Genomic DNA, 15717 nt, shown 5'->3' with positions numbered 1-15717 from the left:
GAGGAAAGAAGCTTAGTGAAGCATATGTAGCAAGAAGGAGGAGACTTGTTACTACAGAGGTATTGTTGCAAATCACAAATGAAATTCCACAAAGGATGTGGGTAGAATTGCTGAGTAATGAAGGAAGCTGGTAAGACTTTCTAATTGAAAGAAGAGGTGGTCAGAACCAAGTATTTCATGGTGATTGAAATACAAGAGAACAATTCTGTTCTTGAGCGATGCAAATGAGTTAAAGCCTAGGAGCAGAGAAGAGTGCTCAAAGGATGTTCCAGAGATAGATAACCAAGTGCTTTCCAAAAGACCAGGTACAAAGAATAGCTTGGTGAGGTAAGTGGCAGCAGGGAGGACTTGTTGTTGTAGAGGCTTTAATGCAGCTTATAATGAGTGAGTGAGGAACTCATAGTGATGGAGGAGAATATGACTACTGATAGTCATAGCAGAGGTTTTGAGGAATACCACAACAAAGGAAAAGTGAAGAAGGAGGAAGCCAAGACAAATGGCAAGAGAATGAGTCAAGAGGAAATTGACAAAGATATTGCTGAGTTAAAAGAACACCTCAATGTATTGATGATGATACTAGAGGAAAGTGAGAGACAAGGTTGGATCTTAAAGAAGAAGCCAGTGAAGTGGCATAAGTTACATAGAAGGCTACAGCAGAGGCAAGTCAAGTGGCTGATGGAAAAACTCAGAGAAGTTGAGTTGGAAATGGAAGTGTCTATTTGTGAACCAGAGCAGGGTGAAGTTCTGGGTGAATATAAAGACTTGAAGACTAAAACTTTGAGTGAGACCAAAGAGTCACATGATTTCAAATCTGACAATTTATGTATGTTTGCAAGTGAACCATGTGAAGGACAAAAATTTGTTGATATTGACATAAAGAAGAAAGAAGATAGGTAGAATCTAAATTATGTTCTAAAAGAAGAAGTAGAGAAGGATATCAAGAAATCAAGTAAAGGACTTGATGAGATTAAGGAGAAGACCATTGAAGTATTTCTAAGTTATGTAAAGGACCTGGAACAATAGGAGGAATTGGTGATTGAATCATCAAAAGAGGTTGTGAGGTCTTATGGTTTTACAACTGACAAGGTGTGCGTGAATGCAGGTATTGCAGAAGACAAACCATTTTATGGGTTTGTCTTGAATGAAGCTGAAAGTTGCCAAGTAAAGTATGATGATGACTAACTTTCAAATGAAGATCAAGTTGAGTTATTGCAACAGAATGAGTTCATAAATCCCATGTTTAGTGGAGGAAATATCTTCAGTAAGGATGAGACAGTTGTGACTTATGATAAGAAATTTTCTATTGGAAAGAACAATGAGGAATTGATTTTCTTAAATGACCAAAGGGGGAGTGATGGACAGACATCTAAAACTATCATAGAGATGGAGGATCAGAATTTTATTCTAATCAAGAAATAAGAATGTGACAAAGAAGAAGATAGTGAAGATTGCATAGAGCTTTTAGGATAAATTTCAAGTGAGATGGAAAATTTGTGGCATGAGTTAAGTCTTTTGGAGGAAAGGCTGGAAAACCAAAAAGTAAGTGTTCAGATTGTAAAATCAAAACTGAATGAGAATGAAGAAGTTCACTATAGTGGACAAGGACAAAAAGACATCATTGAAACAGATGGTGTGGAGGAGAGACTAGCTAACAGTCTCCTGAATTCTTTTGAGAATTCAGAACAGCATACTGACGTGCTGATAGAGGAGGAATAATTAGAGTAGCTAGTTGAATTGTTGCCAAAGGAAGAAAAGACACAGAAGCCTTATGGTTTTTATTTTAACAATTCTTTTATGAGTGTAGGTTTAGTTGCAGATGCTGGAGGAAATTTAATACAGATGAGCAGCGAAGTAACAATGATAGAAGGGGATTATCTGGATGAATTTAATCCATGGAATAAACATGTTCAATTACTGGAAAGAATGTTGGACAGTCAAGATTCAATGCAGAAGGAGATAACCATGAAAGAGGGTAAGGATGAAAGGGAGACAATCAGAATAAGTGAATAACAAACAAGAATAAGTGTAGAAGTAAGAGTAAGTGATAGCATTTAACAACTTCAAAGAGTAGAACAGTAGTTTGAAGAGTTAGTGGATAGCAACAACAACTTGAAACAAAAAGAAAGAGGAAAAAGCAAGTGGCAGAGTATGGACTAGTCCAAGGATGTGCTGGAAATAGAGATTGAATAATTATGGTAATTAATGATGAAAGAGTCCATATGGAAGAAATTGATAGTAGCTAGAAGGATGATCAGTCAAAGTATGAACCTGATTGACAAGGAGAGGAAGATGAAACAAAAGACAACAGACATACAACATCAAACAAAGGTGAAAGGCATTTGGGTAGCTACAACTAATGTTTGGGACCTTGGAGGTTTTCTATCAATTTATTAACACACATGATCTGGAGATCATGAATATTTTCTACTTTGGGAGTTTGATGCAGGAGCAATCAGCTCAATAAGATCATTGTATTTTAGTAAGGCATAGGGGGTCTTGTGTTTCCAAGGAATTTGGTTTCCTAAGTGTGAATTAATGTAATTATTTAGGCTTTTGAGTGATTTTAATGAGAATATGATTTAATTGAATATTGTGAGACATATTTGTAAATATTCTCGAATGTATGAGAATATGAGAGATTTAGGATAGTTGAGGGATTGAGGGATTTAAGAATTAACTATAAAATTCATATTAGGAGTTAGTTCATGATTTTATGGATTGGAGAGGATCCTTAGTGATGGGGAAGAGATTTTAGGATTTTGTTGAGGAGTTCATGGATTTAAACTAGGAATTGTTTTTAGAATCCCTTTGTATAAATGTAAGCCTAAAAGGCATAACCAATGGTTGGATAGGTTAGATAATTAAGATAGTTAAAGAGTAGAGGTGTGACTATAAGCCTATGGGCAGATTTTAAACAAAGGCCATTGACATTAGAAGATCAGGCCAAAGATAGAGAAATTGTATAATTGTGTATTATATATACAGACATTGATTCTAAAACTGTACAAGTATGAAATTTGAGTATTGAAGGATAAATTATGCATGTATCAGTGATTCTGTATATTATACGTATGCAGGCAAAGTTTGTCAGAATACACAGAGGGAAAGAATGATATGAAGGATTATAATGGATTGCTGGAATCCATTCGAAGAATCAAAATAATGTTGTGGAGTGATCGTGATTAAAGAACTCATAGAATTAAGCTCAAGATGGAGTCACGTAGTGGAACAGCGGAAGGACCAGAACCACTGAAATAACCGAAACCACAGAATAATACTGAAGAATGGTGGAAAAGAACCTAAGTAAAGAGAAGAAATGGAAGTGAAGTATCAATGTACAGGGGCCACTGGATTGGGAAGATCAATGGACAAGATCAAGTCGATGAGAACAGAGCTATTAATATCGCACTGCAACATCGTAGGAGTAAATGAACCAGCTTTAAGTGATTGTGATTTGTGATAAGCGATAGCATTACCGACCATTGGATCGTATGCCATGATCAATGGTGGAGGATCATGTTAAATCTTGCATCGCAATCTTTCAACAGTAAGTGAATACACCTTGGGCTCAAGCGATTTGCGATGTGCTATATGGATTGCATCGCAATGTTTCAAGAACGAATGAACTTGGCCCTTAACAAGTGCGACATGCAACAATGTGACATGCGATGTGGAACAAGCCGATAAGTATTGTGACATGCGATATGCGAAGTGCGATAGAGCAAACTCGATACGGAATAGATACAATTGTATAGTATTTGAAGTCCGACTGTGTTATCGCATCTTGGATACGATAAAGAGTCGTGTTAGTAGGACCCACGAAGAATTGTGATTGCGATAAAGGGAAACGTGGATAACTGTGCAAAGGTTGTGGAAAGTGCGGAAAAGGTATGGTTATGTATGCTTTGTGAATATTTCTATTATAAAAGGATTATAATAGATATAGCACCGATAGAAGGTTGTGAGGTTTAAGTCCATGAATAACCAAAGAATAAATGTGCGGTTGGTTATATATATGTGGCATAAGGTTTAACGAAAGATTAATTAAAGAGTAATGAAGGTTATGAGGGTTGGACAAAGTCCCGATAGAAATGATCATTGAAGGGTTAGACTAGGGTTGTTAGTAAATCGTTTCCATAGAGATTTAATAAAGGGGGACTTAAACCATTAAGAATTGATGATTTGACTCGGTAGAGAGTTAAAATTCCTAGGGAAAAATAGATATATGCATTTTACATTCATATTGTGGGTATACGCGAGTTTTCATGCATCAATATTGTCCAAGATAAGCTCATCCAAAGGTGAAGAATGTAAGAAGAGTAAAACCCATGCTACACAGCCTTTGAATTCAAGGCTATAATAGAATGGTAAGAACCATACTACACAACTTTGATATATTATTGTCTTGTTGAACAATGGAAGTGAGGTTAGGAAAGGAACATGTGGTTCCTTGTTGATTTTGTGGATATGAAAATCTTTTTCTCTCATCCAATAGTATCATCACTAAAACATTGTTATCATGAATTCCTGAAGACACATCAAGTTTGTTTTAGAGAAACATCTCTATTTGTAATCTTTCGTTTTGATTTTCAGTGTAATCTAAACTCCCTTAACATTGATGTCAAAGGGGGAGGTAAGCAGAGGTAAGGAGAAATTATTCTTATGGTGGTAAGAAGATGATATAAATAGAGGATTACCATAAAAAAGTGGGAGGACCAATGTGTTGCAACCAATGCTAAAGGGGAAGGTTGTTGGAAAATTTGTCGATAAAGGGTTTTGAAGGTTTCCCTGCAGTTGAATATGGTCTAACATTGTGTTTGTATTGTTGTCAATGTTCTTATGTTGATGAGTATATGTTATAGAGGTCATTTGAGAAAGTTATGTTAAATGGTTATGTTGTAGAGGTACACAATAATGTTATGGTGCAAAAGGATTCAATTTAATGCTTTGGCTTTTGTAATTATTAAAGTTGGCTTATATTAATGCATGTTATTTTAATATTTAAAAATTCATTTTACTTGTTTTTATATTCAAAAGTTGAAAGAGTTTGGAAATGAAGAGACAACCTTGGAAAGAAAATAGGAAAAATTTTCACTTCATATTCCTGCATGGAATACTAACAACCAACAAATTATCTTTATAAAATATGTGCATTTGGAAGGAAAAAATTGTTAGTGATCTTATTAGTAGAAAGAGTTGTTATGAGACAATGTTAGTGAGTTTCCTGGTTGAAAGAGAAAGAATAAGAGAAGGTGATGTGGAGTTTATTTGAGGAAGAGAAGGCAAATAAAAAGAGATGAAGGTATGAAGAAATAAAGACTAGGTAAACCAACACATTATATCTTTTATGTGTGAGGGAATTGTGGTCTCCTTTCAGGTAGTAGCCTGAAAAAAAGCATAATGGAGCCTATTGAAGTGGAAGTAGTATCTTCCAAGCATGTTGTAGCTTACAGAACAAATTGAGGCATGAGCCTCCTGTAGGTAGAAGCCTACAAAAACTTAATGTAAAATAGGGAGTAGGATCTTCCCAACAATTTGTAGCTAGAAAAATAGTAGATAGGTTGGAGCCTCCGAAAGATGATGTAATAGAGAAAGTAGGAGATTGACTTTACATCACAATAACAACAAATTCATGATTTTCTCCCTTTATGGGTATCCAATTATATCAGGTGTCCACACATGTTGATTTTTTGTTGATTTTTATGTTGTGGTTTACATGTTAAGTATTGTTTATATGTTAAATTTTTTGTTCATATAATGTACTAATAGTCATTTAATAGTTCAGATAAATATTGATAAAGAAAAGAAAATAGAAAATGATGATATCCATGAATGCACTATACTGATTCACCCCCTCCCCCTCTTAGTATAGTCATGTTTCCAACAATTGGTATCAGAGTTGAGGTCATAGGTTTGATACACATCCATCTCATGCCAGGGGATATTTTTTCACGAAGAAAAGACAGTGGCTCTTTGTGTGTGTCATGACATGGTTTAACAACCTCCTAATGATCCTTAAATTTGGTGATACGTCCTTGTCAGGCCAGGTAGTAACTCCACAAATTAATTCATGTTATTCCTTCAGGTAGGTCTTTATTATATACATGAGGGAGGTTGTTCACTTCATCTCCTGATGACTATTCATATTTCTTATTATTTATTTACATCAATTGTATTTGTTCACCCAATCCTGATGATTAGGTGTCAACATTTCCCCACTTAATCTGAAGGGATGTTGGTGAGTCCAAGCATCAGTCTGAATCATTCAAGCTTTTCTCTTCCAAGTGCTTTGGTGAAGATGTCTATAATTTTCTCATTAGTGGAACAATGACGGAGATGGATTGTCTTGGCCTCAGCATGATGTCAAATCAAATGATATTTAGTATTGATGTGCTTTGTTCGATCATGGAAATTTGGGTTCATGGCCAACTTTATTGCAAAGGTATTATCAATCATGAGTGGAGTTGATTGTACTTGTTCTACCTACAAATCTTCAAGAATTTTCCTGAGCCACACAATTTCTTTTGTTTCTTCAGCTGCTGCCATGTAGTCTACTTCTGTTGTGGAATCTGCTGGAACTGATTGTTTGCGTGATCTCCATGAGACAGTTGCTGATCCAAGATTCATAGCATATCCTGAAGTAGATACCCCAGTTTCTTTGTCTCCATCGAAGTCTGAATCAGAGTATCCAATCAAACTAAATTCGTCCACCTGTGTATACTTTATTCTAAAGTCTTGAGTTCCCTTCAAGTACCTTAGAACTGTTTTTGCAGTAGACCAATGTCCTTCACAAGGCTTTTGCATAAACCTGTAGAGGATTCCAACAACAAATGAAATGTCTGGTCTGGTAGTAATTAGGTAGTTGAGACTTCCTACAAGCTGTCTATAATTTATTGCATCCTCAAATTCTTTTCCTTCAATAGATGTGAGCTTTAAGTTTTGTTCCATTGGAGTAGTAAGAGGATTGCATTCTTTCATGCCAAACCTATTCAACAGACGTGCAATGTATTTCTTTTGAGAAAGAAATATGGACTTCAGATTTTGGTTTACTTCAACAGTAAGATAGTAATGAACATAGCCCAAATCAGTCATTTCAAAACTTTTCCCCAATTCCTTCTTTATGGATGCAATTTAGCTTTCATTGTTCCCTGTCATCAAAAGATCATCTACATATACCATAAGATATACAACTATTTTTCCAACTTTATTGACAAATAGAGTTGCATCATCAAGATCATAATGTTTGAAATTGAGTTTCAGAAGATGCTCAGTTAGTTTTTCATAGCAGGCTCCCGGTGCTTGCTTGAGGCCATACAAGGACTTCACAAGTTTGCATACTTTATGTTCATGTCCTTTCATAGCAAATCCTTCAGGTTGGGACATAAAAAATTTATCTTTTAGATATCCATTCAAGAAATCAGTTTTTACATCCATTTGATGGACTTTCCAACCGTTCTGAGCTACTAGGGCAAAGAGTGTCCGGATGGTAGCCCATTTTGTTTTGGGGGAAAAGTCTCCTCATAATCGACCCCTTCCTTCTGTGCAAAACCTTTTTCCACAAACCTAGCTTTGTGCTTGTCAAGTGAGCCATCAACTTTATACTTATTCTTGTAGACCCACTTGTAGCCAATTGGTTTGGTTCCTAATGGAGGATCAACCAGCTTCCAAGTGTTGTTCTTTATGAGGGCATCATACTCCTTTTGCATTGCTTCTTTCCATTCATCATTAGAAGTAGCTTATTTAAAGGAAGTTGGTTCAAAATCTGTAGACAAGTTCAATTCACAATCATAAGAAACATCCATATCAACAGGTGAATTAGAGTCATCTACATCACCTCCATTTTGCAGATTTGAATTTCTAGTTCCTGTCTTTCCAACCTCATCAAGATGAACACTTACAAGTGTCTTTGTTAGCCACTTTGGGGGACCTTTCTCAGATGGTCCAGGCTTCTCCGTTGATTGAGTTGGGACTAAATCAAGATTGAGTCTCCCAATTCTATCAATCACGTCACTTAAAGCATCATCCATTGTTAGAGTTTCATGCAAGGGAGAGTGTTCTTCATAAGAAGATTCCACATGTTGATCTAGTATAGGAATCCCCCCTTCAAGATGCGGAATCTGATTATCAAATTCTTGAAATGATTTTGCATTTGCGAATCTATCCAAGCAATCAAGTTGCCGCTCAACAACATTGTCAGTTTTGGATGATTCAAGAAAAATTACATCTCTAGATACAACAAAAATTTTATTGACTTCATCATAGAGATGGTATGCTTTGGAGGTGTTTGAATACCCCAGGAAGATACACTTACGACTTCTTGCACCAAGTTTGTTTCTATGTACCTTTGGTATCAAGGCATAACATGTGGAACCAAAGACCCTGAGATGCTTTACCGAAGGAACATGCCCATACCACATTTCATATGGAGTCTTGTTTCTGATAGCATTAGATGGACATCTATTCTTTATATATGTAGCACATAGAATAGCATCAGCCCAAAACATTATCTTTACATTTTTGAAGAAGAGCATGGATCGTACTATATTTAAGATTGTCCTATTCATTCTTTCAGCTACACCATTCTGTTGGGGATTATAAGGTACAACTGTTTGATGTTTGATCCCATGTTGGCAAAGATAGTTTTCAAATTCATTTGATGTGTATTCTTTTCCATTATTAGTGTGAATAGACCTAATATGACATTTTGCATCATTTTCAATCGATTTATGAAAGTTCTTGAATGTTTGAAAAGCATCAGATTTGTTCTTCAATAAATAAACCCAACACATTCTGGTGTAGTCATCAATAAATGTCATCATATATTTATTTCCATTTGCAGAAGGAACAGGCATTGGACCACATAAATCTAAATGAATGCGTTCAAGTTTTCTATGAGCTCTTGAATGTGAATCATGAAAATATGCTTTCCTAGAATGCAAGCATCACATTGCTTAATTTTCCTAGGAATTGTAGGCAAACCAGCAACACCATTTGTCTTCAACAAGTGGAGGCTGTCATAGTTCAAATGTCCAAATCTAGCATGCCATAATAAACTTGATGGAAGTGTAACTTCTTCATAATGAGAGTTGTATGAGAAATTTTGTGCACGAGCAAAGGTACCTTGCAGCTTGAGAAGCCTTTATTCTTCTATTCCCCTCATGACAAGTGAGTGGTCAGATGCTTTTCTCACCTCAAGCTTGCCATCAAACATATGAATGGAGTGACCTTTCCGGTGGATGTGGACCAAGGACAACAAGTTTCTCTTGAGCTGTGGGAGATATAGAACATGATGCAAAAGAAAGTCTGGAAGACCAGGAAATTTAAGCCTGATTGTGCCAAGCCCTGATGGCTTGATTTTTTATTGGTCTGCAAAGTATACTGCTCCATCAACATTGTCAGTAAATTCTTCAAAAAAATATTTTCTATGAGTCATGTGGCAAGCTTCTCCTGAATCAAGCAACCAATCATTTTTCCAAGAAGCAAGTGAAGCATTAAATAAATCTTCATTCACTCCAATATTACATTGTGCCACAACATAGTGAGCGGATTCAGGTGCTTTACCTTTGTCTGTGTCATTTTTACCTTTCTGTTGGTTTCTTTGCTACTCAATTTTGTCCCAAGGTAACTTGCATGTAGAGGCATCATGTGATCCATTTCTTTTGCAGTGTATGCAATGCAAATATACCTTTTCTCCTTGAGAGTGTCTGCCCCCCTGCCTCTGAAATATCTTCCTCTTCCTCTTTGATCACCTCTTCCTCTAGAAGAATATTGAGAAGGATTATTTTCTTTATGAGCAAGGCACAAAACCTCTTCAAAATATTCAGGGGTTGTCTTCTTTCCAAAAGATTTCTCTCTTTCAGCAATTTTTTTCACAAGAGAGTCAAAGGTAATATCTTTGATATTTCCATTTGCTTGCAATGACTCAAGATAATTGGAATAAGTAGCATAAAGTGCCTTGAGAAAAGCGATAAGAGGAATATCCAATTCAACCTTAGTGGATTTGATATCATGCATTATAGATTTTACTTCGAATGCAAGAGCAAGAGAGTCATTATTTTGTAATTCAAGAGTGAAGAGTTTAATCATGAGTTGAACAACTTCAAGTGTAGAATGTGAGTCATAGAGTTCTTTTAGGTTTTGAAAGGCTTCGAAAGCAGTTGAAAATGGCGAAATATGGCGATTCACCTCTTCATTTACAGATGTTGCGATTAATGCATAAGCTTTGATGTTCTTATTTTCCCAAATGGCAAGCTCTTTGTCTGAGTTAGGTTGTTCTGGTTCTTTGTCTCCGTCTCCAATGCACACTCCTTTCCACAACTCATTGAAAATGAGGGTGTGTTTTATCATCCGGGACCACTCAGGATAGTTCTCCTTGCCAGTGAGAACTATTCCCACAATGGATATGATTGAATGCATGCTGTAACAAAAACTTCTGTTGCTAAAAAATTAGAGGTATTAGAGTAGATATCAAAGTGCTTTTGAATACCCACTACGCTTCATTATAATACTCTCTTTCAATATAGTACTGTCATGAAAAAAAAATTGTCATCACTGTGATATGTGTAACACATTAAAAATCATATGTAGCATGGTAACACCATTTCAACATTGTAGTAGTATTGGAATAATAGACCAATAGCACTATAATATCCGGTTTTAATACATCAGTGTATTTGAGAATGAGATAGCGTAGTGTAGAATAATGGAACACACATATATATACTAGAACAACAGTATTCTTGGACAACATTAAACACTTTCCAATGCAGATTTCCTTGCAGCTTTTTAGAGTTCTAACGGAGCAGGAGACACATGCTTGTGTTAATACCATAAGCAGCGTGCAGTCAAACTCATAGTATCCAATCGATGGCAGCATTAAACAACGGAGCAGCGTTAAAGCAAATGGATGTGGAAAATCAAATCGGAAAGTTGATGGTAGAACTATCACGCAGTCAGGATTATGAGATTGGAGATGGGACAATGGGGGTGGTTGTTACAGCAGGTGCACTTTTAGAATGAGGGATTCACCCCATAAGGATTGCAGAAGGTTATGAAATGGCTTCAAAGTTAGCAGTAGAGCGTTTTGGATCGCATTTCACAGAAGTTTGAGTTTAGCTTGAACAATATTGAATCTCTGGTGCAGACGTGTATGACTACACTCTCTTCAAAGATTGTTAATCAATGCAAGCGTATGCTAGCTGAGATTGTTGTGCTAGCGTAGTCAAAGCAGTGCTTGCTGTTGCAGGTTGGACCAGAGAATATAAAATGTCTATGACACTGACGCAGTGAGAGAGTGTTTGCAGCAGGTCTCTTGACAGAGGGCACAAACTTGACAGAGGGCGCAGACAATATCAAAATGTATATGACACTGCCTGGGGTAGGCTTCAGGCAACCAGGTAGAATATAGGCAGAAAACTGACACTCAGACACAAGGAGTTACACAAAAAAAACTAATTTCAGGAGCTGGCTCTGATACCATGTCAGGCCAGGTAGTAACTCCACAAATTAATTCATGTTATTCCTTCAGGTAGGTCTTTATTATATACATGAGGGAGGCTGTTCACTTCATCTCCCGATGACTGTTCATATTTCTTATTATTTATTTACATCAATTGTATTTATTCACCCAATCCTGATGATTAGGTGTCAACAATCCATTTACCAACACCTGCAGGTTTTCATCTAACATCTTGTTTACCAACACCTACAGGTTTTTGGCGAACAATAATCATGATTCCCAACAACTGGTATTAGACCAAGTTCCTTCTATATCATCCTGACAGTTGGAAGGTAGACCTAATTGTATCATGGATTATCAAAGTTTATTTATGTTTAGTGCTAGAAAATTTAATTATTACAAAATCCACAACATTATCTTGCATCCTCTTGCATCACAACATTTTTATGTACCTCTGACAACACAACCCTTCAACATACCTCTATCAACTGACCTATGCAACATATACTCAGCAACATAAGAATATTGACAGCAATACAAGCACAACATCAGACCATGTTCAATTGTGGGGAAACCTTCAACAATAATATCTTCAACACCCTTTTCCATTAATGACAACTTCACCAACAATTGGTCTCATAGCCAGGTTATAAGTTCGATATACACCTGGCTCACACTAGAGGATATTTTTGCACAAAGAAAAGTCAACAACTCTTTGTGTGTTTTGTGACATGGTTTAATAGCGTCTCAATGATCCTTAAATCTAGTGATGTGTTTTTTTACCAACACCTACAGGTTGTGGTCTAATGACAATCATGATTCTTAACAAATTATTGTAGGAAAACTCCACAACTGGAATAAACTCCTCCCACTTATTTGGCTGGTGCATCACATACATTTTAAGTGATTTCTCAAGGATTCTATTTTTCCTCTAAGTTTACCCATCTATTTGTGGATGGTAATTGCCATGCCAAATTCCAACTCTGTCCCCGAACCTACAAATAACTACTTCCAAAACATGGAAGAAAAATTCAGTATCTTTATCTGAGGTCATCTTCATGGACACTCCATGCTGATTCACAACTTCTTTAATGAAAAATTGAGTCATATCAAGTCTTGATGAATTAGTAGATTTTACAACTAAGAAGTGAGGCACCTTACTTAATTTTTCTACCACAACCATAATTGCATTGTGCTACTTGGTTTTCTGTCGAAATATGATGATGAAATCCATTGAAATCACTTCCCACTTCCATTTTGGAATGGGAATGGGCTGCAATAATCTTGTTGGATGCTTGCATTCAACCTTCACCTATTGATTGTATTCAATAAATTAGAAGTAAAATCAACCACTTCTCTCTTTAAATTAGGCCAATAATAATAACAATTGAAGGTCATTAGTGTATTTTGATAGCTTGGGCAGCCATAATATGGTTTTGTATGAAATTATTTTAATATCATTCTATTCAAGCTGCCTTCACTGAGCACATAGAGTCTATTTTTAAATTTGCTCAGTCCATCCTCAAAGAGTGTGAAATCATTGTCCTTCACCCCTCTTGGTTCTTGCTGTAATTTTTCTTTTAATTGTTCATATTTGTCATTTTGCTGATTAGGAACTTCAATTCTTTCCTTGAGATGGGTTTTATAGGAATGTATGGTTGATATATTGCACGTTTGTACCCTTCTTCTAAGTGCATAATCAACTTGATTCTCTTTTCCCTTAATTTACTTTATTCCAAAGTCGACCTCACTAATTGTGGCCAATCATCTAGATTGTTTGTATTTTAATTTAGTTTGATCAAATAAATAATTCATCCCTCCATGATCATTCATTAAAATGAATTTCCTGTCAAGGAGATAATGCCTCAACATTTTTAATGCATTAATGATGGCATCTAACTCTAAGTCGTGATTTACATAGTTTTGTCCATGCTCATTGAGATTTCTTGATTCATAGCACACCACTTGGACTTCTTGCATCAAGGCTCCATCACGTCCCTCCTTTCAGGCATCTATGCAAACCAAAAAATATTTATCTCATCTGTGATTCTTAGTACAGGTGCATTAGTGAGAAAATTTTTCAGTTGATCAAAGCTTGTAGCACATTCAATTGTCCATTCAAATTTCTTTCCCTTGTTTTTTAAGGTTGTAATTGGGTAGCCGATGTTGGATAATTTTTGAATGAACCTCTTGTAATAACCTTCCAACCCCATGAATGATCTAATGTTAGCCATGTTCTTTGGTGTTGGCCACTCCATGATGGCCTTAATATTCTTTGAATCAACAACCTCTCCCTCTTTTGAAATAATTTGTCTCAAGTAATGGATTTGTGACTGAAATAATTCACATTTTCCAAGCTTTGCATATAGCTTGTGTTCTCTTAACATCTATAACATCGTTGCTAAGTGTTCTTCATGTTCCTCCTTGGTTTTTGAATAAACCAATATGTCATCAACAAACACCACTACCAACTTATCCAGGTAAGGGTGTAATACATTATTCATTAAGCACATAAAAGTATCAGGTGCATTAGTAAGCCCAAAAGGCACAATCACAAATTCATAATTCCCATACTTTTTCTGGAATGTTGTCTTATGAATTTCCTCATCTTTAATGCGACCCGATGATATCAATATCTTAAATCAATATTCAATAATATTGTTACTCTCTGCAATTGATCAAATAAGTCATCAATTCATGGCAAGGGATATATATTCTTAATGTTAGCCTTGTTAAGCTACCTATAATCTATGCACATTCTAAGTGTGCCATCCTTCTTCTTTACAAATAGGACTGGTGTCAACCATGGTGACACACTCAGACTTACATACCCTTTATCTAGAATTTCTTTGAGTTTTATATTCAACTCAATTAATTCCAAAGTGCTCAATATATATGGAGCCTTAGACATTGGTGTTGACCTTGGTAAGAGCTCAATAGAGAAATCTAATTCCTGTTGTGGCAGTAATCCAAGTATCTCCTCTAGAAACAAATCTTGAAATGTTTCAATATTAGGTGCTCCAATAAATTATTACTGATATTGTCCTAAGCACTATGGTTGACTTGAAAAATAATCATCATGCATCTCTTTCATCCACTTCTCTTAGCCTAAATAGTGGTGATTAATATGACTAATATAGGCTTTAATTTTCCATGTACCATCCTCCTTTCTCTTGTTTCATTCATGCATTCGATTAAATTTTCATAACAATCCACCTTAGTGCAATGGAGGAACAATGAATCCATTCCTAACAACACATCATACACCCCCATTGGAAACACATTAAAGTTAGCAATTGTAGGCATGCCACTCAGCATGAATGGGTAAGATTTTACCTAATGCTCCATTCTCATTTTTTTCCTATGGCCAATGGACCAGCCATGATTCCTTATGCACTTCCTTCGACAAATGGCATCATTCAACAATTGTTGAGCTAATATAACTTTAATTTGATCCAGGGTCATTTAAAATAGAGATGGTTTAATTACATATCATACCTTCCATTTCCATAATGGATGCTTGGTGGTTAGCTTGTCAGTTATCCATAACATCATATATTTTAGGTACGTTCTAGGCCACCTCCTGAACTATCTTAGCTTCCAAAACTTTATACAACATCAGGCCATCATTCTTATGCTATGGGAAGTCCATCCTCAAGGGATTCTCTCCACAAGTACAACATTTAAAGGGTCCCCATGTAACACCCTCCTCACACATCTACCCAATTGACCATCCAGCTGGGGCAAACATGTGATGATAGGCTTCTATGATTGGATTAAACCTCCTATGTGACCTTTAGGAAATGGAAACACATCAACCAACTTATCCACATCAGCAACAGAATCCTCAGGAGACATGTCATCCACTCAGACATCCTGTACCTGGGTCCCAATAATGTTCTGGACTTCTTAAGCCTCATTTTCTCTCATGCTATAGGAATGAGAGTATCTAGAAACCTAGAGTCACTCTCACAGGCTTTCCTACTAGAATCTAGAGACCCGATTTTCCAGCGTTGTGCTAGCGTCCTCGGGATTTGAGTCAAATTTTCAGGCCCAGAGCCCAAGTCACTGCCCAGAATGGAATGATAACTTAATATCAATAAAATAATAGGGACACAATGATGTAAAAGAAATAAGTTAAACAAGACCTTAACCAGACCCCTACTAGCCATGATAGGAATTTCATCAAAACATATCATCAACATGTAACCTATAGGTGTAAACAACATAATTAAGTGTAGGAATCTCATACTTATCTG

The sequence above is a fragment of the Pinus tabuliformis genome, chromosome 3_2 (genome assembly GCF_031772625.1).
Source record: "Pinus tabuliformis cultivar Carrire ecotype Pingquan chromosome 3_2, CPIR1, whole genome shotgun sequence".
NCBI classification, from domain to species: domain Eukaryota; kingdom Viridiplantae; phylum Streptophyta; class Pinopsida; order Pinales; family Pinaceae; genus Pinus; species Pinus tabuliformis.
This window is presented reverse-complemented; position numbering follows the sequence as displayed.